This window comes from Nycticebus coucang, chromosome 1, assembly GCF_027406575.1.
Source record: "Nycticebus coucang isolate mNycCou1 chromosome 1, mNycCou1.pri, whole genome shotgun sequence".
Classification (NCBI taxonomy): Eukaryota; Metazoa; Chordata; class Mammalia; order Primates; family Lorisidae; genus Nycticebus; species Nycticebus coucang.
Window position 1 is genome coordinate 128,337,685 of NC_069780.1, and position 22,027 is coordinate 128,359,711.

Below are 22,027 nucleotides of genomic sequence, written 5' to 3' on the forward strand. Positions count from 1 at the left end.
CGCCTGTGGCTCAGTGAGTAGGGCGCCGGCCTCATATGCTGAGGGTGGTGGGTTCAAACCCGGCCCCGGCCAAACTGCAACCAAAAAATAGCTGGGCGTTGTGACGGGCACCTGTAGTCCCAGCTACTCGGGAGGCTGAGGCAAGAGAATCACGTAAGCCCAAGAGCTGGAGGTTGCTGTGAGCTGTGTGACGCCACGGCACTCTACTGGAGGCAGTAAAGTGAGACTCTGTCTCTACAAAAAAAAAAAAAAAAAAAGAATATGATTTATTTTGCTTAAATTTGCAAGACTTCTCCAATTGTAACTTCATTCTCCCATGCTGTTTTATATTTTACTTAAGAAATACAATGCAAAAAATTTCAAACTGCCATAAAATTTTGGTGGGCTTATGAAGCTAAAAGTATGCAAAATGGGCTATTTCATTAAATATATTTTTTAAAAATGAATAGACTATGTTTTAAAGCAGTTTTATAGTATCTTTGTAGAAGAATTGAGCAAAGAGTACATAGAGTTCCCGTATACTCCTTCTCTCCTAGGCACAGTAATGTTTCGTTTTTAATGGGAATAGTTTGTTAAATTTTTAAAGCCAAGATTACTTTATCTTACCCTTAAATGTTCCCTCCAGAATTATACACGTTCAACATTGCCTAAGAAAATTAGATCCATAATTTTAACAATGATTCATCAACACCATCAATATTATTTCTTTCTGGGGAGTTCTCCTTTAATCGTCTACAGCTCTTATTACCTTTCCCTGCCTACCCCACCCTAAGCTGATATTGTTTATATGAGACAGTAGAGTATAAAGAAGTGATTCTGTCCTTATCTGAAAAGATGATTTCATTATTACAATAGACCATTGGCAGCTGTGACCTCCGATGACCTCTTTTGTTAATTCTATTCAAAGATGCTAAATGGTTTAATGGATCACAATTCTAAGTGAAACATAGATTTAATGCTTAAACAGAGCATGACTGAAATAAATATACTTTTGTTTAATGACAAAAACATAAAAATTGTACTTAATTATTGTTATTAGGGTAATAATAACAATTAACCTTGCCTGTAAGATGCCCCTAATGTATCTGTTCTGATGTTCTTTATGTCACTTTTAGTGTCTGGTTCTTTTCTTTGTTACTTGTGCTCAAAGGCAATCTGGAGAACATCCCGAATTACATCAACTCCTTCTTTACTCTTCTGCAGCAATCCCAACTGTTTGGGGGAGAACATTTACCTAGTATCAGAGACAAACCTAGAACAATTCCTGACCAGATTCTGAGGATGATGAGTGGATGGGGCTCCTGGCTTCTAGCCTCTCCAAGGGCTAAACACTGAGCCTACACTAAGTCTGATTTTTTTGCCTCCCGGATCGTATGTAGTGTGTGGAATAAGAAGTATGATTGGAAGTGTGCCCGTGCAGAACTTGTGCATTTGTGGGGAATTACTTTTCGGTGATTTTGGACTCAAATATTGCTGCGAGAAATCTCTAGTTACTGGTATCTATAGAAATTTTCTCTCAAATGAATCAGTTTCCCCAAAGAGGGCATGTACATCAATCTCTCATGGTTGGGTCAAGGGTTGGGGTGCAAGAAATGAGCAAGTCTTGGCTGTTGACTTTGTCAGAATCAAAGGAAGGAAGAAAGATGGGGTTAAAAGATTGAATGTGTAGACTTTCACTTAATTATTTCACTGGTTTTACCACTATGCCTTCTGAATTATGTAAAAAGTAAAAAAAAATGGCAGTTTTGGCCAGGCACAGTGGCTCATGCCTGTAATCCTAGTGTAAGCAGGTGGATTACCTGAGCTCAGGAGTTTGAGACCAGCCTGAGCAAGAATGAGACCCTATCTCTACTAAAAATAGAAAAACTAGCCTGGTGTTGAGGTGGGCACCTGTCATCCCAACTACTTGGGAGGCTGAGGCAAGAAGATCAAGAGTTTGAGGTTGCTGTGAGACACAATCACACCACGACACTCTACCCAGAGTGACAGAGTGAGACTCTGTCTCAAAAAATAAATAAATAAAAATTATAAATTTTATTTATTTATTCATTCATTCATTCCTGGACCCTGAAGATACTGCTACCTTTCAAATTATAAATGTGATAATAACTAGACTTTTCCCTCTAATGCCCTGCTAATATTTGCTTGCTTTCATATCTACTCTGAAGGTTTGAAATACAATTCTCCATCTTCTATAAAAATGAAATACTTGTAGAATCCTAGTCTAAGTATTTATTTCTCTAGACCAGAAATAGCAGCTTCCATTTGCTTTATCTCAGTGAAGTATTGGCTACAGAACGAGATCCTTCAAATATATTTTCTGGAATCCTCACTATAACCTATACATAGTTACTACTCCCCGTTGATGAGAAGAGAAAACTAAGGCAGCAGCATGCTAAGTAACTAGTAAGTGGAGGTGGGGGACTGCACCCTTGCATCTGTGCACTACAAGTGCTTTCCACTGCCTATTCCACTTTCCTACCACACTCAAAGCCTATCATTACATTAACCAATATTTGCCTATCCTTCGACTTTAATAAGCACATATAAGTTTTATTATATCTTTACATAACAATTTCAGGTCCACATAAAAGATACATGAGTTTACAAACTATTAACTATAAACATCTGGAACTAATTGTGTCTCAGGTCAGTGATTATGCCTGGCTTTAAATGTCATTCCAATTACTATTTGTACACTAGAACCACAGAAACAAAATCCATTTAATAAGCTAATGCTATATTCTAAAACTAATCATACATTGCAGTATCCTTTGAGCACCACAATGAAGTTAAGACAGAAGAGGTACTTCCATTTATTCTAATTAAAAAAATGGAGAACCAAAGCAGTTGTTGCTTTCTGTAATTACTGAACCTCTGTTTTGAATGGAGGAAGCTGCTTCCTGACAGAAGCTGTCACTTAATTTAGCAAAGGAATACATTATAATGGATATAGGTCCCAACAACTGCAAGCTTTAAATCCAAAAAAATCCTAATGCCTGATTTGTCCACAAACCACAAAGGCATGCACACGCAAGTTTGTACATTATTTTTAAGCACCATGTTCAAAGAAACTAGAAAGGAAAGTATAAACCAAAGAAGAGCTGAAGCCAGAATATCAAATGGGAATTAACAATAAATGAGGAGAGAATCAATTTCATGTGAAATAGAAAATAAAACATGAACCTACCTTCCTCTCTTGAACACTGGCATTTGCCTTCAATAGTTACAAATTCTTAGAAGGAATTTGGCCTAATTTCATAGATAACACTTGCATATATACACTTTGTCGATATTTTTGGTGACAAATTAACATTCCACAGTGGTTTCTCCCTGCTGCCTGGCATTTGCTGTTTTCAATACCCTCCAGTATTGGCTGCTATGTGTTAAGAAAAGACAAATAAATTATAGTATATTGTGAACTAAAAACACAAGTACCATGTAAACTCCAGGGTAAAAAAAAATCTGGAAAAAAATCCCACTGGAAAAAAAGTCTCACAGCCCACATTTTTTTTTTTTTTTTTTTGAGACAGACTCTCACGTGGTGCCCTTGATAGAGTGTGGTGGCATCACAGCTCACAGCAACCTCAAACTCTTGGGCTTAAGCAATTCTTTTGCCTCAGGCGCCCGCTGCAACACCCGGCTATTTTTTTGCTGTGGTTGTCATTGTTGTTTAGCAGGCCCAGGCCAGGTTCAAACCCGCCAGCCCCAGTGCATGTGGCTGGCACCCTAACCACTGAGCTACAGGAGCCAAGCCACAACCCACATTTTTAAGGCAAAGAGAAAAGATTTCATGGATAATCTACTGTTCAAAAAGTACCTGTGCCCCAACTCCTTATATTAACAAAGATAATCAGAAGTTACGATTACCCTAATTTGATCACTATACAATGTATACATGTATTGAAACATCACATGGTACCCCATAATATGTACAATTTTTATGTGTCAATTATCAATTAAAAAATTTATTGCTTTGGAGCGGCACCTGTGGCTCAGTCAGTAGGGCGCCGGCCCCATATGCCGAGGGTGGCGGGTTTGAACCCAGCCCCGGCCCGAACTGCAACAAAAAGATAGCCAGGTTTGTGGCGGGCATCTGTGGTCCCAGCTGCTCGGGAGGCTGAGGCAGGAGAATCGCTTGGGCCCAGGAGTTGGAGGTTGCTGTGAGCTGTGTGATGCCATGGCACTCTACCGAGGGCCATAAAGTGAAACTCTGTCCCTACAAAAAAAAAAAAAAAAATTTATTGCTTAAAATTTTTCTAAAAGTTAATTACATACTATTACTTATCCCACTGCAAAGTAAAGGTACATGAAGTTTGGTTCTGATTTACTCACCAAAAACATGTTAAAAATAAAAAATCCTTGATTTAATACTCATTTTAACAGCCAATAATAAATTTTTACTTTCCCAACAAGTTCTGATCTTTATCATTTAATGAGAACATTCTGTTCACCATATTAGGCCATGCCTTTTTAAAGTTTCAAATGCTTTCATGTGGAACTTATTATAACATTGTTTTCTAGACTTCTATGGGCTATAAAATATATTCATTATGAAACAGATGGGCTTATTTTTCTATTCCCTATTTTTAAATACTTCTAGGAAAGACTTTTTCGCAACCTCTCGTGATTAAATGCTGCTTCCAAGAAAATAGCTAATCCTATGTTATCTACCCCAGGACACTTTTTGCTGGCTATTGTGAATAATGCTACTTGAACTTGGGAGTACTGATTATTTTTTCCAGATAGTGGTTTCGATTCCTTTGGATGTATACCCAGTAGTGGAATTGCTAGATCATATGGTAGTTGTATTTTTAGTTTTTTGGAGAACTCTATACCATTTTACTTCTTTACTCTTTTGACAGTTATATAGTACTATATCTTATGACTTTATAACCCATATTTAACCAATTTTTCTGCTTTTCAGTAGTTGTATTTTCCCAGGATTCTTCTCCTAAAAGAATTTGCAATAAAAAACTTCATACTGCTTCATTTCTTATGTGTGATCTACTGTTATATTATACTTAATATAATAAATTCTCAGAAGTGGGATTACTAGATGATAAGGTAAAATGAATTGAAAGTTTTGCCCTCCACAAGGGTTACACTGATTTGAACTCCTGCCAGTAATTTCTGAGAGAACTCACAGACTTGCCAATAGAGTTTATTCACTATACATTTTGTAAATAGAAAATGATTGAATAAGAATATTTTATTTCCATCATTAGAACACAAAGTATAATTTTTCATATTTCAAAAAATTGTTAGAAAGAATAGGACACTATTTTTAAAATTTGAATGTTTAAATACACTCCTATACCATCACACTTATTTACTTTCTTTGAGAAAAAAAATTAGTATCAGAAATGGAGTAACATTTTGTTTATTCTCTTTATTTTGGTTTTTTATTTAATAATTATTAATATTTACTAGTCCAATCTAGAAAGCATGCATAAATACCCACATTTTAAAAATTTAGCTATCCTGTAAGTACCATTATTATTTTTTTTTTGAGACGGAGTCTCACTATGTCACCCTGGGTAGAGTGCTGTGGCATCACAGCTCATAGCCACCTCAAGGTCTTGGGCTTAAGCGATTCTCTTGCCTCAGCCTCCCAAGTAGCTGGGACTACAGGTGCCTGCCACAACACCCGGCTATTTTTTGGTTGCAGTTGTCACTGTTGTTTGGCAGGCTCAGGCTGGATTCGGACCCGCCAGCTCCAGTATATGTCCTAGCTGCTGAGCTACAGGCGTCGAGCCTAAGAACCACTATTTTGAATAAAAATTAATATAAATTTCTAAACTTCTCAAGTTGTTTAGTACCAGTGGCTTAAAAAAATACGTAAAAATAGAAACAGAAAAGAGAAAAGTAATCATTAGCTCACCACTTATGTATGCAACTTAAATTAGAAATGCCTAAGCAGGCGGCGCCTGTGACTCAGTGAGTAGGGCGCCGGCCCCATATGCCAAGGGTGGCGGGTTCAAACCCAGCCCCGGACAAACTGCAACAAAAAAAATAGCCGGGCGTTGTGATGGGCGCCGGTAGTCCCAGCTGCTCGGGAGGCTGAGGCAAGAGGATCACATAAGCCCAAGAGCTGGAGGTTGCTGTGAGCCGTGTGATGCCACGGCACTCTATGGAGGGCAGTAAAGTGAGACTGTCTCTACAAAAAAAAAAAAAAAAAAGAAATGCCTAAGCAATTCTATGGAGCATACTTGTGGAAAATGTTACATTCATCAGTTAAGATTGGCTCTTGATCATCAAAACAGTGGTTGTTACCATCATTTATTAGCTTGAGGCTGTTGGTTCAAGTTGCTATGTAAATTTAAGGCATTAATTGTCTACCAAAAATACATGACCATAAGTATTGGTATAAGACAGTTTGGGTTAAATTCTATTACTTTCTGGTTGTGTGACCTTGAGCAACATAATCTGTCCAAAACTCAGTATTTCTTTTTCTTTTTTTTTTTAATACCTCACCTTTTAATACTAGTTATACGGATTAGATGGTAAGTCCAAAAACAAAATTAAATGTATGGTATGTCACAAACTAGTTCTCAGATTAGATGAGAAGACTATTATTTCAGATTTAGAATTTGTTATTTTATTTATTTATTTATTTTTTGTAGAGACAGAGTCTCGCTTTATGGCCCTTGGTAGAGTGCCGTGGCATCACACAGCTCACAGCAACCTCCAACTCCTGGGCTTAAGCAATTTTCTTGCTTCAGCCTCCCGAGTAGCTGGGACTACAGGCGCCCGCCACAATGCCCAGCTATTTTTTGGTTGCAGTTCAGCAGGGGCCGGGTTTGAACCCACCACCCTCGGTATATGGGGCCGGCGCCTTACTGACTGAGCCACAGGCGCCGCCCAAGAATTTGTTATTTTTTTATTAAGTCATCATTTGTACATAGATCATAAATACATTTATGCCATTATGGGATTCAATGTGTTGATTATTTGTACACATTGGAGTGCTTACATCCTACAAATCAACATAGCTTTCGCCTCATTTACCCAATTACAGCATTAAGACATTTGTGTTCTACACCTGATAGATCCAACTTGTACTTGCAATATCCTCCACAAGTGTGGTCCCCCTTCTAACCCTCCCTCTATCAACCTACCCCCCTTCCCTCCCCTCTCCCTCCCCTTCCCTCCTTCATCCTAGGCCATAGTTGTGTTTCATTTTTCATATGCAAGTGTGAGTGATTTTAAATTGGTTTCACAGTAATACTGAGTACATTGGATTTTTTTTTCCATTCCTGAGATACTTTACTAAGAAGAATATTTTCCAGCTCCATTCATGTAAACATAAAAGAGGTTAAGTCTTCATTTTTTAATGCTGCATAGTATTCCATGGTATACATAAACAACAATTTATTAATCCATTCATGGGTCGATGGGCACTTGGGTTTCTTCCATGACTTGGCAATTATGAATTGAGCTACAATGAACAATCTGGTGCAGATATCTTTATTGCCAAATGATTTTTGGTCCTTTGGATATACACCTAGAGGAGGAATTGCAGGATCAAACGGCGGGTCTACATTTAGATCCCTGACTGTTCTCCAAACTTCCTTCCAAAAGGAACATACTACAAAACTCAGTATTTCTCCCTGTAAAATAGGGCTGCCAGGTATAATGGTTGAAGCCTGTAGTCCCAGCTACTTGGAAAGCTGAAGCAGGAGGGTCACTTTGAGAAGTTCAAAGCTATTGTGTACAATATTCTGCCTATGAATAGCCACTGTACTCCAGCCTAGGCGACACAGCAAAATCCTATTTCTAAAAAATAGATAGATAGATAGATAGATATCCCTGTAATGTTTGCTTCTTGAAAGGTCACATGGAACCTCTTAGCCTTCGCATCTGGAGCTTCAGAGAGGGAAAATTTCAAGTGAAATAGAATTATATGTATACCGTTTCATTGGAATCTTTAGTCCTCAGGATCCCAACATCACGACCTTAGTGTCAACACAATTGTTTTTACTGCTTTTCATGCTGCCTGTTGCTGAAGAAGTAGAAGCTGAAGTGCAATCACACTCTTTCTAGGGACGGTTCTCCGTGTTACAGACATCTGTGCTTGCTTGGGGGTGTATGGAGAGAAGAGAAAGTGACTTTGAAGAACCTCCTAAATCAAACCTTTCCCTGAAAACTTTATGCTATTGAAACTAAACTTGAGCTTTGGTGTCTGAAAGTTTGCAAGAAGCAATTGTTGGGGGCCTAACTCTGCCCCATAGGAACCCACACCCTCCTCCTCTACTCCTCCCCACTCCTCCTAGAACAAAAGGCCGACCTGGCCTCACTCCAAAAGTTCCTCTGGAAAGACCCTAGCCCACCAGAACCTTCCAGCAAGCTATGGAATCTTCTTCCCCCTATGCCCAGTATAAAAGGAGGCCTCCAATCATCCTCGGTACAGACGCCATCTTTATTCTGCCCTGAAAATCTCTGTCCCCTTCCATTAAACTTGATCTGAACCTCTCCTGGTCTCATTTCTAGGTACACCACTGAACCCCTTTCAACAATAAATAGGGGAGTTTCATATTCTGAGCTGTTTCCCTTAAAATGGGAAAAAAATGCTTTCTTCACAAGTAATACATGAGAAATGAAGCCTGTATTTGCTGGTTAGAAAGGGGGTCAAAGAAGTAAGATGCTTGAATTTAACATAAGTAATATTTTATGGTTTTAGAGTTGTCAAAATACATGAAATAGGACAAAGGAAATTCTTGCCTAGAATACTAGGAAATTGTCATTGTTCAGTTTAATCACTGCCTCCTGAATTGTTGAGGAGTCTTTTTTTCTATATTTTTATTAGATTTTTGTTTTATCTCCCAAGTTAATACTTTCTCTTTTCCTTCCTTCCTTCCTTCCCTCCCTCCCTCGCTCCCTTCTTTCTTTCCTTCCACCAGAGTCTCACTCTGTTGCTTTGAGTAGACTGGCATCACAGCTTACAGCAACCTCAAACTCTTGCAATCTTCTTGCCTCAGCCTCCTGAGTAGCTGGGACTATAGGCGCCTACCACTATACCCAGACAGTTTTTTCTATTTTTTAGTAGAGGCAGGGTGTTGCTCTTGCTCAGACTGGTCTCCAACTCCTGAGCTCAGGCAATCCACCAGCAACAGCCTCCCAGAGTGTTAGGATTTTAGTATGAACCATCTTGCCCAGCCAATACTGTATTTAGATATCAAATAATCAGCCAAAAATTAAAGCTTGTATCTCTGGAGAAAAAAACATTTAGAAAAATGTATTTGGAGTATCTAATATTAAAATGGATAAAAGATTTATTATGAAAAAGCTTTACGTTGACATTGAAATGGAAAAGAGATATAATGTTAAAAAGACCCACGTTATGTTAATTGAGTAACATCCTTATGGTGAAAAGTACTATATTAAGCATAAGCCCATTCTGTGGTAAGTTAAAAAAAGAAGAGACTAGGAGTAATTGCTATTCCATGGAGTAGCTCTTCATTGAGAAAATTAAATTAGATAATACTTTAAACCCTGATTAAAACAACCTCTTTGTTCTTGCTGATTGATCAGTTAAAAATAAATGCCATTATTTAATGTTACAAAATAAATTTACACTATAAAACAATTCATTGTAAGATTGTGTCTGGGAAAAAATAAACAATCTCATGGCGAAGAACATGGCTAAATGCTTCTCTTAGACAAATTGTAGAATTGTGTTTAGGACAGCAAAAAAAGAAAGAAAGAGAAAAAGGAAGGAAGGAAGGAAGGAAGGGAAGAAAGGAAGGAGAAAAGAAAGAAGAGAAAAAGAAAGGTAAGTTCAGTATTTCTCATTAAGGAAAAAAGCAAGAAAACAATACTAACAGGAAAATATGAGCTGATAAGATGGAAAATAAGAATTTAATAAAGCTTGCAGTTAGATCATATAGGACAAATGTACAGTCGAAGATCTATGTTAAACATTTACAAATAAAACATGTAGAATGTTAACATTCAGTTCTGTCATATATGAGGTATAAGACTCCTCTGTTTTTAAATTTATTCTGTTCAAATTCTATTTCTACCTGCTAGACATTCATTTACTGTAGGGAGAAATATAGCCTCATGGAAAATAACTGTTGATAAACCAACCCAACGTGTGTGACTAGCTGAGGAAAAAAATTTAATTACTAAAAAGAAATAATTCGGAGCAAAAATAATTATACTTGCTAATACACAGTTTTCTATCACTTTAGAGATAAAATATATGAAACATCTTTTGAAGCCTTAATAAAGACTTTTGTCAGTGTCTTTGATTTAATATCAGACTATCTCAGTTATAAATCTTACAGAATTAGATCAAGAAAATGTAACGTTATATACTCATTTCTCACTCCTACAATATCCTTTATAAAGGCTATGGACAGACAGAGTGCCTCACACCTGTAATACCTGAAATCTGGGAGGCCAAGGCAGGAGGATCACTCGAGCCCAGGAGTTCTAGATCAGCCAGAGCATCAGAGTGAGACCTCATCTCTACGGAAATAGAAAACCTAGCTGGGCGTGGTGGCATGCACCTGTAGTCTCAGCTACTTCAGAAGACTGAGGCAAAAGGGTGTTTGAGCCCAGGAGTTTGAGGTTGCTGTGAGCCATGATGCCTGCCACTGTCTTGTAGCTCAGGCAACAGAGCAAGATTTTGCTTTAAAAAAAAAAAAAAATACTTTTCTGAAGAAAACACCAAATGGCGTTTGGTGCCGCAGGAGGGCCCGGAGGCCCGGGGACCCTGGAATGGGAGACCCTGGCGGTTTCCGCGGAGGCTTTGGCAGCGGCATTCGGGACAGCGGTTGCCGCGGTGGTCTGGACCCGGGCCGAGACCGCGGAGCTCGCAGAGGGGAGGCCGAGGACAGAGCGGATGCCTGTCACCGAGCTGGGCCACTTGCTTAAAGACCTGAAGATCAAATCCCTGGAGGGAGCTATCTCTTCTCCCTGCCCATCCGGGAGTCTGAGATCACTGACTTTTTCCTGGGACCTCATGGATGAGGTTTTGAAGATTATGCCAGTGCAAAAGCGGACCCGCGCTGGCCAGCAGACCAGGTTCAAGGCGTTGGTTGGCACTGGGGACTACAGTGGCTATGTCCGTCTGGGTGGTAAGTGCTCCAAGGAAGCAGCCACCGCCATCCGAGGGCCCGTCACCCTGGCCAAGCTCTCTACTGCCCCAGTGCGGAGAGGCTACTGGGGGAACGAGATCACAGGCCCCACGCTGTTCCTTGCAAGGTGACAGGCCACCGTGGCTCTGTGCTGGTGCGTCTCGCCCCTGCTCCTGGAGGAACGGACGTCGTCTCAGCGCCCGAGCCTAAGAAGCTGCTACTAAAAAAAAAAAAGAAGCTGCTACTGACGGCTGGCATCGATGATTGCTCCGCCCCGGCGGGGCTGCACTGCCGCCCTGGGCAACTTCGCCAAGGCCACGTTTGATGCCATTTCCAAGACGTATAGCTATCTCACTCTTACCTCTGGAAAAGGACAGTGTTCACCAAGTCTCCTAACCAGGAATTCACTGACCATCTTCTCAAGACCCACAACAGAGTCTCTGTGCAGAGGACCTAGGCTCCAGCTGTGGTTACAACATAGGATTTTTATACAAGAATAATAAAGGGAATTAAGTCTGTTAAAAAAGAAAAAAGTCGGGTGGCGCCTGTGGCTCAGTCGGTAAGGCACCGGCCCCATATACCGAGGGCGGCGGGTTCAAACCCAGCCCCGGCTGAACTGCAACCAAAAAATAGCTGGGCGTTGTGGCGGGTGCCTGTAGTCCCAGCTACTCGGGAGGCTGAGGCAAGAGAATCGCTTAAGCCCAGGAGTTGGACGTTGCTGTGAGCTGTGTGATGCCATGGCACTCTACCGAGGGCCATAAAGTGAGACTCTGTCTCTACAAAAAAAATAATAATAATAAAATAAAAAAAGAAAAAAGTCTATGAACTAGGCAAATGATGTCCCTAGTGGGAAAGTAAAAGTTTAATATCATCCCTGACTACGTATTTTTGGTCATGATGAGGTACAAAGGCTTTTTACAAGTAAGTATTGTTCTTAAAAGCTAGATAAGCATGGCTCAGCGCTTGTGGCTCAAGCGGCTAAGGCACCAGCCACATACACCTTGAGCTGGTGGGTTCAAATCCAGCCTGGGCCTGCCAAACAACAATGACGGCTGCAACCAAAAAAATAGCCAGGCATTGTGGCAGGCGCCTGTAGTCCCAGCTACTTGGGAGGCAGAGGCAGGAGAATCGCTTGAGCCCAAGAGTTGGAGGTTGCTGTGAGCTGTGATGCCATATCACTCTACCCAGGGCAACAGCTTGAGGCTCTGTCTCAAAAAAAAAAAAAGCTAAATAAGCAGAAGGGGTAGGGAAATAAAAGGAACAGAATTCCTGGTCAATGAAGCAAAGCAGCTTTATTATGTGGTTTTAGCACACTAAGAATTGCCTGTGGTACTTATGCCAAGAATAGAAATGGACTGCACAGTCAGAACAGCAAAAGAGGAAGGACATAGCTTCAAATACGAATTGTATTTTCTTTCACTTATCTACAAAAAGGAATCTTGAGATTGATTTGGGCTCCAAGCCTTATGACTTAAAGTAAAACATTAAGTTTTTATTAAGCCATCAGAAAAACAGTCAGTAGGCACTGGCCCCATACACCGAGGGTGGCAGATTTGAACCTGGCCCTGGCCAAACTGCAACCAAAAAATAATGATAATAATAACTGGGCATTGTGGCAGGCGCCTGTAGTAACTTGGGAGGCTGAGGCAAGAGAATCGCCTAAGTCCAGGAGTTGGAGGTTGCTGTGATATGTGATGCCACAGCAAGCTACCGAGGGCGACAAAGTGAGACTCTGTCTCTAAAAAAAAAAAAGAAAAAGAGCACACTATCATTTTCTCCCCATGAATATAAAAATATCATGTTCTTTGAGAAAAATTCTACATTGGATTGGCAGCAATTTGTACACTACCAAACTACATATCTTGTAAATCGAAAGTCACTAGATACAAGCGATAAGCCCAGAAGCCAGGGATCATATTAAATTGAAAAGTTCCTAGGAGAAAGGCATGCGCAACAGAAAATCAGTACTAGAAAGGAAATTTTAGAAGAAGAAATATTTAATGCTTCTTAGTCACATTAAACAAGACAACATACAAAAAAATTGTCTTAAAATCTTTACTCATGGAGTTACTTATCTTGGACATATTCCTATAGCAGTGTATTGCCTATGATAAACGCAGGATACAAAATGGGTTGTTCATTTTTACAAACTATACAACAAAAATAATACCTAGACCTCAACTAACAACCTTCATTTGTTCCTGAAAATTCTTCCATTAAATGATAAAAGTACTTCCATTAATTTTAATGGAGAAGGTGGCGCCTGTGGCTCAAGGAGTAGGGCGCCAGTCCCATATGCCAGAGGTGGCAGGTTCAAACCCAGCCCCGGCCAAAAAACCACACACACAAAAAAAAAGATGTATAAAATTTTAATGGAGAAAAATGATACAATCCATTCCATCCCAAGGCACTCAAACAATTCTCACAAATAGAAAAATCTATCAGTAGAACAATAAAAACAAGATGACATAAGTAGTAAAGCGTTTGAAAACAAATAAATACAGTTTACGGGGCAGTGCCTGTGGCTCAGAGGAGTAGGCGCCAGCCCCATATGCCTGAGGTGGCGGGTTCAAACCCAGCCCCGGCCAAAAAAACTACAAAAAAAATAATAATAATAATAAATAAATACAGTTTATACACAAAGTGTAGTAATTGAAAGTGTATTGTATTCACCAAAGGAGGAGCATTACTGTTTTGACGGAAAAGAATGCGAGAGAGTTTTTCTTTGGAAGGTGATAGAAAACCAGACTTAATTTTCAGGCAGGCAACGCCTTGGTGACTAATGGTTATCTTGCGCTCAAACTGCTCACAACCATGAAGAGTTGTTGCCATTATTGCAGGAAGTAGCTTAAAAGTTGGAAAAATATTCAGTTACATAATAAACACAAAACTTACCAGACATGGTTAGTTGTTATTGTTGGACAGGAAACTATTGGCCGCCTTTACTTTCAAATACTGTGTAAGTCATAATATTTTAAATTTACGATGAGCATATATTTTTGTTCAAAGAAAATAAAAGCTGAAGAAAAAATTATTTATTGTAACATAAGACCAAAGATCAATATCTTTGTTATATGTACGAGGGCTGCCAATTAAGTACGAGAACTCATCCTAGAAAAAATGCTACATACCTGCGAGCTAAATGTCACTACAGTCACCTTCAAAATACTCCTCTTGGGAAGCTCTGCACTGGAGCCAGCACCTAGTTCACTCTTCAAAGCCATTTTGGAACTCTTCTCTGGAATGACCATCAGAGAGCTGTGTCATTGTATGAAGGCCTAACAATTAAGTTCGCAAACTTGCCGCTGTTCCCTTACAATTGGCAGCAGTGTACTAACTACCCTGTTTCCCCGAAAATAAGACATCCTCTGAAAATAAGACCTACTTACAGGAAAGATAAGACGTCCCCTGAAAATAAGACCTAGCACATCTTTGGGAGCACACCTTAAAATAAGACACTGTCTTATTTTGGGGAAAACAGGGTACTCGGTAAGGTTTCATTACCTTAGTATAACAATGTCTCACAGCTGTGTCTGTGTCAATGTGTCTTGCTGAGTAGCATTTGTTATTGTTGTTGCATGTTTTTATGTGCCGTACAATGATAGCACACAAAAAGAGTTCCAAAATTGCCTTGAAGGGTGGACCCAAGGGAAGTACTTTGAAAGTGACCATAGTGATATTCAGCAATGCGGTATGTAGCACTTTTTTTAAGATGAGTCCGTGAACGTAATTGTCAGGCCTCACATATAAAGCTAATATATATAAACTGATAGGGATGGCTATGTAATTTGTGTAGCTCCATAATTTGTGGAACCCAGAGCAAAGTGAAATGTGTAGCCTTTTGTCAAAAATCGTTAGCAATTTCAAGATGGTAACAGATGGGCAGTAAATGAAATGTAAGGCCCTTCTAAGATGCAGGCCCCTTGAAGCTGGTTCTGCAAATTGATAAGGAAAACACTAAGGCTGTAGTATAAAATGGACAAAGGATATGAAAACATAATTTACAAAGTGTGAAGTTCAAATAATTAGCAAATCTATAAAATGTTCGATGTCACTAGTTATAGAAATGCAAATTAAAATAACATGACATTTTCCCCTACAAATCAGAAACAATATATTTTAAAAATGAAATGGGTATTTCATACATTTCTGCAGGGTTTGAAACTGAAATAATCCTTCTGGAGAATAATTTGATGCTGTGTTTCAGGAGATCTGAAAATTTTTTATACCCTTTGAATGAGTTCCCCTTTTAGAAGTTTAAGGAAATAACATAATATAAACACAAAAATATATAAAGATATATCAACACATTTGAAGAGTAACATTAAAAACACACAATAGATTTTTAATTCGAGTATTAAAAATGTCTATTATAAGAAAGGAAGGGTACAAGTGCTGTGTATGGGTCTGCCTGGGGTCGATAGGCGGTGGTCTGAAGAGTCTGAAGATTAGATTGTAAGCAAAGAAATAGAAGCCATGTTTCAAGGACCGGTAGTTGAGGTACTTCATCAGTTTGTAAGACATGAGTCTGAAATAGCTACCCTGTTTCCCCGAAAATAAGACATCCTCCGAAAATAAGACCTACTTACAGGAAAGATAAGACGTCCCCTGAAAATAAGACCTAGCGCATCTTTGGGAGCACACCTTAAAATAAGATACTGTCTTATTTTCGGGGAAACAGGGTAGCAGTTTGGTTCTTGAAAGATCCCTGATGTGTGTGCAGTTACTAGGGTAAGTGGGTCAGGACCTGTCACCCTGTCAGGTGGACAGAAAAAATCCAGTCATGATATTCTCTGTAGCAACAAAGGAGATGTGGTGATCAGGGGACAGTGAATGGGTGATGTCACCAAATGGGTGGTGTCAGTCAAAAGAATATGGCACAGAATATCAGTATTCAGGCCAGGCCTCAGAGATGTGGTGTATCAGTATGTGAAAAAGGAGGTCTCAAAGTCATGTGGAAGGGGAAGTAGACTATGAAGAATGCATGGGCGGAAATAACGTGAGGCAATAAGCAACAACAATCACAGCTGATAACGTAAAGAGAAGGAATAGGCTCAGCACCTGTGGCTTAAATGGCTAAGGTGCCAGCCACATACACCTGAGCTGGAGGGTTTAAATCCAGCCCGGGCCCACCAAACAATAATGACGGCTGCAACAAAAAAATAGCCCGGCATTGTGGTGGACGCCTGTGGTCCCAGATACTCGGGAGGCTGAGGCAAGAGAATTGCTTAAGCCCAGGAGTTGGAGGTTGCTGTGAGCAGTGATGCCACAGTACTCTACCCAGGGCGACAGCTTGAGGCTCTGTCTCAAAAAGAAAAAGAGAAGGGACAGAATGGACAATTCACCTTTGGCCATTGTTTAGTACTCTTATTTCCAAATCATGCATAGTCTTTGCAGTTTCTAAAGAGAAGAATTAAAATACTCTTTTATATTTAAAAAGTGTCTATGATGACCAATCTTATAAACCAGAAATACCATTTCTACTTACCTTGAAACATATATTAAAGAATGATTGAAGGTGGCGCCTGTGGCTCAAAGGGGTAGAGCGCCGGTCCTATATGCCAGAGGTGGTGGGTTCAAACCCAGCCCCAGCCAAAAGCTGTGCAAAAAAATAAAAAAATTGTAAGTAAGGTGCCTTTCCAGGCAAAGCTGAATGTGCTCACGTTCTCTTCCTACGTAATACACGTTACATCTGTCAAAGAATGATTGAATGGAAAACAGTGGAAATAACTCAGGCCAATGACTAAACAGTAGTTTTTTCATACTGAGGAATCTTTAAAGTAGGAGGGTGTTCAAAATTTAGTTGATTTATATCCTTACGCCTAAATATTTTAGTATTTGAAAAGAGATATCTTGGCTTGGCACCTGTAGCTCAAGCGTCTAGGCACCAGGTATATACACCAGAGCTGCGGGTTCAAACCCAGCCCGGGCCTGCCAAACAACAATAACAGCTACACCCAAAAAAATAGCTGGGCGTTATGGTGGGCACCTATAGTCCCAGCTACTGGGGAGGCTGAGGCAAGAGAATTGCTTAAGCCCAGGAGTTGGAGGTTGCTGTGAGCTGTGATGCCACAACACTCTACCTAGGGCGGAAGCTTGAGGCTCTGTCTCAAAAAAAAAAAGAAAAGAAATCTTATTCATATATTATGTGCATAATTAAGTCATGTGTTTACATTTTTTTTAAATGGAGAAAGTGTGTATAATATGATGTGTGAGAAAAAAAAAAAAAAAAGGGAACTTAATTATGTGTACATTATGGCTCTGCGCCTGTGACTTAAGCAGCTAAGGCGCCAGCCACCTACACCTGCCCTGGCGGGTTCGAATCCAACCCAGGCCCGCCAAACAACAATGATGGCTGCAACCAAAAAATATCCAGGCATTGTGGTGGGCACCTGTAGTCCCAGCTGCTTGGGAGGCGGAGGCAGGAGAATCGCTTGAGCCCAGGAGTTGGAGGTTGCTGTGAGCTGTAATGCCACGGCTCTATACCCAGGGCTACAGCTTGAGGCTCTGTCTCAAAAAAAAAAAAAAAAGGAAAATTATGTGTACATTATAATGACAGATATGTGCAGAGACACCTGGAAGGACACCACTCAGCACGTTACCAGTAAGGCGTTGTCTCTAGACGGGGGGATTATGGCTTAGTTTCCTTCTGTATACTTTGTTTATTTTGTGCTTTCTAATTTTTTTTTTTTTTTTTTTTTACCATAAGCATGTATTGTAACTGAAGAAACATCTTTTCCTACCCTCCACTCCTCTTCCCCAAATACTGGGCTAAAACATATAGGAATCTTCTGGGTCAAGTCATTAAACCTGACCTTGAGGCATTAGAGATGCACAACTGAGCAAATAGAAGATAAAACAGACGAAGCTAATGCATGTCATTTTTTAATAAAAAAAGGATTGCCATAGGATTATTATATTTGTGAGCCTAGTTTCAAGTGAGACTAACATAAAAATCAACACATTTAATATCTCATCTGTAATAACTGTAAAATTTGTGATTATATAAACAAAAATAAGTAATATAACATTCTGGACATCTTTTACATTTTTTTTTTTTTGCAGTTTTTGGCGGGGCTGGGTTTGAACCCACCACCTCCGGCATATGGGGCTGGCGCTCTATCCCTTTGAGCCACAGGCGTCGCCCCATCTTTTACATTTTTTCCAAAGGGAAGTGGAAAAGAACCTCTCAGGTTTTAACACTAGCACATTAGGTTGGTCTAATGATGAGAAAATACACTGGTGAGCAAATGGGTATTTCAAGGTCATAGAGAGTGATAGCAGCAGAGGCAACAACTCTTAGGAAGGAGGGAGAGAGAGGCCGGGCGCAGTGGCTCATGCCTGTATTCCTAGCACTCTAGGCGTTCAAGGCGGGTGGATTGCTTGAGCTCAGGAGTTCCAGCCTGAGCAAGAACAAGACCCTGTCTGTACTAAAAATAAAGAAACTGAGGCAAGAGGATCACTTGAACCCAGGAGTTGGAGGTTGCTATGAGCTATGACGCCACGGCACTCTACCCAGGGCGACAGCTTGAGATTCTGTCTGAAAAAAAAAGGAATGAGAGAGAAAGAAAGAGACAGATTAGGAGAGTTGAGAGGCTTCTGGAGGAAGGGAAAGTCCAGAAAGAGGTTGTCTAGTTCAGTGTTTTCCAAATGACACAGTGACTATGATAGATCAACATTTTGTACAATGAGGAATAAAAATAAGTAATATAACATTGTAATATATTATAGAATATAATAGTAATATAATATAGAAAATATGAAACATATACTCCCTGATTCTTAAATTTAGTGTCAAAGAACTTCATGATAAGGATTTAATTCTGAAGATAAGCAAATTAGTATAGTTTAGGAGACCTTTAGAAATGCAGTGATGTCTGTTTTATATTTTAAGTGTTATATTTGAATTTTATAAAACATGTAGAATACTGGAAGCAGTGTTTGAAATCAATGGTTATTACCGTAGCCAATTAATGAACTAGTGCTTGAGGAAGAGAAAAGCAGCTGTTGACATCAGGAGCCGGGCTGGCCCTCACAGCTAGGTGTTTTCTTGTTGAACACAAGCAATTTCACAGAACACCAGCATCATGCAAGGGCACTCTGCAACCATGGTGGGTGAAGACAAAAATAAGATGTCCCCAGAATCATGTCTGAACATAGACAAAACATGAGTGTCGTCCAAGTCTCATAACACTCCTGGCTAATGTGCCTGCTGCTTCTTAACCAATTATAGTTTGTTTTTTTTGTTGTTGTGTGTTTTTTGTTTGTTTGTTTGTTTGTTTTGTAGAGACAGGGTCTCACTTTACTGCCCTTGGTAGAATACAGCTCACAGCAACCTCCACTCCTGGGCTTAGGTGATTCTCTTGCCTCAGCCTCCCAAGTAGCTGGGACCACAGGCACCCACCACAATGCCCGGCTAGTTCTTTGTTGCAATTTGGCCAGGACCTGGTTCAAACCCACCACCCTCAGTATTTGGGGCCCGCACCCTACCCACTGAGCCACAGGCACCACCCACCAATTATAGCTTTAGTGTGGGTTTGGTCTTCTCTTATCTTGGATAAGATGTGGAAAGATAATCTAATTTCCTAGAATTCCCCCTACTGACTGAAAGTTTCCAACCCAGCGCAAATTCCACCTTCCTCAAACCCCTCTAACTCACCTAACATAAGCCCGAATCCTAGAAACATTTTTTTTCTAACACCCCTTAACTGCAACATCCTACAGTTCTCTGTGGTATCTGTTCTCTGTCACTGCAGTGAGTAATAAATGCAACTTGTTCAACTGTGAATGTTCCTGGTGGCTTCTGGCTAAAGGCCATTGACATAGTCATATTTGAAACATATTTCTACTAAGCGCTTTGCCTTGGCTTTGACAAAGCAGGCATAAAAAGGTACATTCAGATTTCAGTTTTTAATCCCTGCATAGAAGTAAAAGGATAATCCTATACCAATTCAAATAAGCCTTTCTTCCATTTTAGTTCACTTGAACTTTAACCACAAACTCTGATGGCAAGGTTCCAAAAATGAGTGCTACGGTCTGAATGTTTTTGTCCCCACAGAGTCATATGTTGAAACCTAATCCCTTGTGTTAAGAGTATTATGAAGTAGGGCCTGTGGGAGGTGATTAGGTCATGAGGGCAGAGTACGCAGGAATGGGGTTGGTGCCTTTATAAACTCAGTCCTAAAGGCTAAGCCTGGTGGCTCAAGTGTATAATCCTAACACTTTGGGAACCCGAGGTGGGAATCAGTAGAGGCCAAGAGTTCAAGAGGACCCTGGGCAAAATACTGAGACCCTGTTTCTATGAAAAATAAGGAAAATTAGCTGGGCATTGGTGGCACATGCCTGTAGTACCACCTACTCTGGAGGCCGAGGCAAGAGGATCAGTTGCATTCAGTAAATTGAGGTATGGTCACACCACTGCACACCAGCCTGGGCAACAAAACAATACCCTGCCTCTTGAAAACATTTTTTCAATATGAATTCAATTGTTGCAGAAACACAATTTTATCACACAAATGAACATTTAAAGCCATTGCCAAATCTGGAGGCTCTGAATTTTAGGTATTTCCAGATGTTGGCTGATGTGTAGGAGAAATTGCCTACTTTATTAGAAACTTAATTGAATAATAATAGTTTCTTAGTAATTATTTTTGGGTATTGAAGCATACATCTTATAAAGTATATAACTGAAAAACTTTGTAGTATTTTAAATAGAATTGTTTTTAAATAGAATAATATAGTTATGTCTGGATTTAGCAGGAGATGAATAGAAAAAGACATGTGATTTTTTTTTTTTGAGATAGAGTCCCACTAATCTGATTTCTAGTGGGTGAGAGTGCCTTGGAATCAGCCTAGCTGACAGCAACCTCAAACTCCTGGGTTCAAGTGGTCCTCTTCCTGGTTAGGAATTACTTGGGACAGAGAGTGGAAAAAGTTTGCTGGGAAGAAACACAAGGGAACTTTGTGTGGTAATGAAAATGTTCTATATCTTAAACTATGGTGCTGCTGATTATACAATATCATACATTTTAGATGGGTGTGTCTTACTTTATGTAAATTATAACTCAATAAGGTTGATAAAAATAAACACACAAGTGGCTTGGTGCCCGTAGCTCAGTGGTTAGGGCGCCAGCCACATACATTGGGGCTAGTGGGTTCAAACCTGGCCCGGGGCCTGCTAAACAACAATGACAACTGCAACCAAAAAATAGCTGGGCATTCTGGCGGGTGTAGTCCCAGCTACTTGGGAGGCTGAGGCAAAGAGAATTGCTTAAGCCCAAGAGTTTGAGGTTGCTGTGAACTGTGATGCCACTGCACTCTACTGAGGATAACATAGTAAGACTCTGTCTCAAAAATAAATAAATAAATAAACACACAAGAAATCTCACAAGGGACTATGGGCCTTTATAATATTTGAAAAGTTCAAATAATGGACCTGAAATATTTGAAATTAAGTGGGAAAAAGTATTGAAATCACTAATAAGTAATATCATTTGTTAATTAGAGCTAATACCCGAATTCAGCTTCCAAAATACAACCACCCAGTAGAAACTTTCAAAGAGAAGCCAAACCTCACTTGGCAACAAAAGAAGGGTATAAAAAAAGTGCCTATCACAAGGTAAAGCTGCTATGCTGATAACAAATTGATAACAAATGCATGAACTCAGAAGATTTTCTTTTTTTATTTTTTGAGACAGAATCTCACTTTGTCACCCTTGGTAGAGTGCATGGTATCATAGTTCACAGCAACCTCAAACTCTTGGGCTCAAGTGATTCTCTTGCCTCAGCCTCCCAAGTAGCTGGGACTATAGGCCCCTACCACAACACCCAGCTATTTTTAGAGACGGAGTCTCGTTCTTGCTCAGGCTGGTCTAGAACTCCTGGGCTCAGGCAATCCACCCAATTTGGCCTCCCAGAATGCTAGGATTATAGGCGAGAGC

At 39.9% G+C, this 22,027-nt stretch overlaps 2 pseudogenes; both read left to right on the plus strand.

Moving 5' to 3' along the window:
* The first annotated feature begins 10,728 nt into the window (after positions 1-10,728).
* On the plus strand, positions 10,729-11,544 carry LOC128591121 (40S ribosomal protein S2-like; annotated as a pseudogene).
* A 4,019-nt stretch (positions 11,545-15,563) lies between these two features.
* On the plus strand, positions 15,564-20,178 carry LOC128591134 (single-stranded DNA-binding protein, mitochondrial-like; annotated as a pseudogene).
* Positions 20,179-22,027: the final 1,849 nt, after the last annotated feature.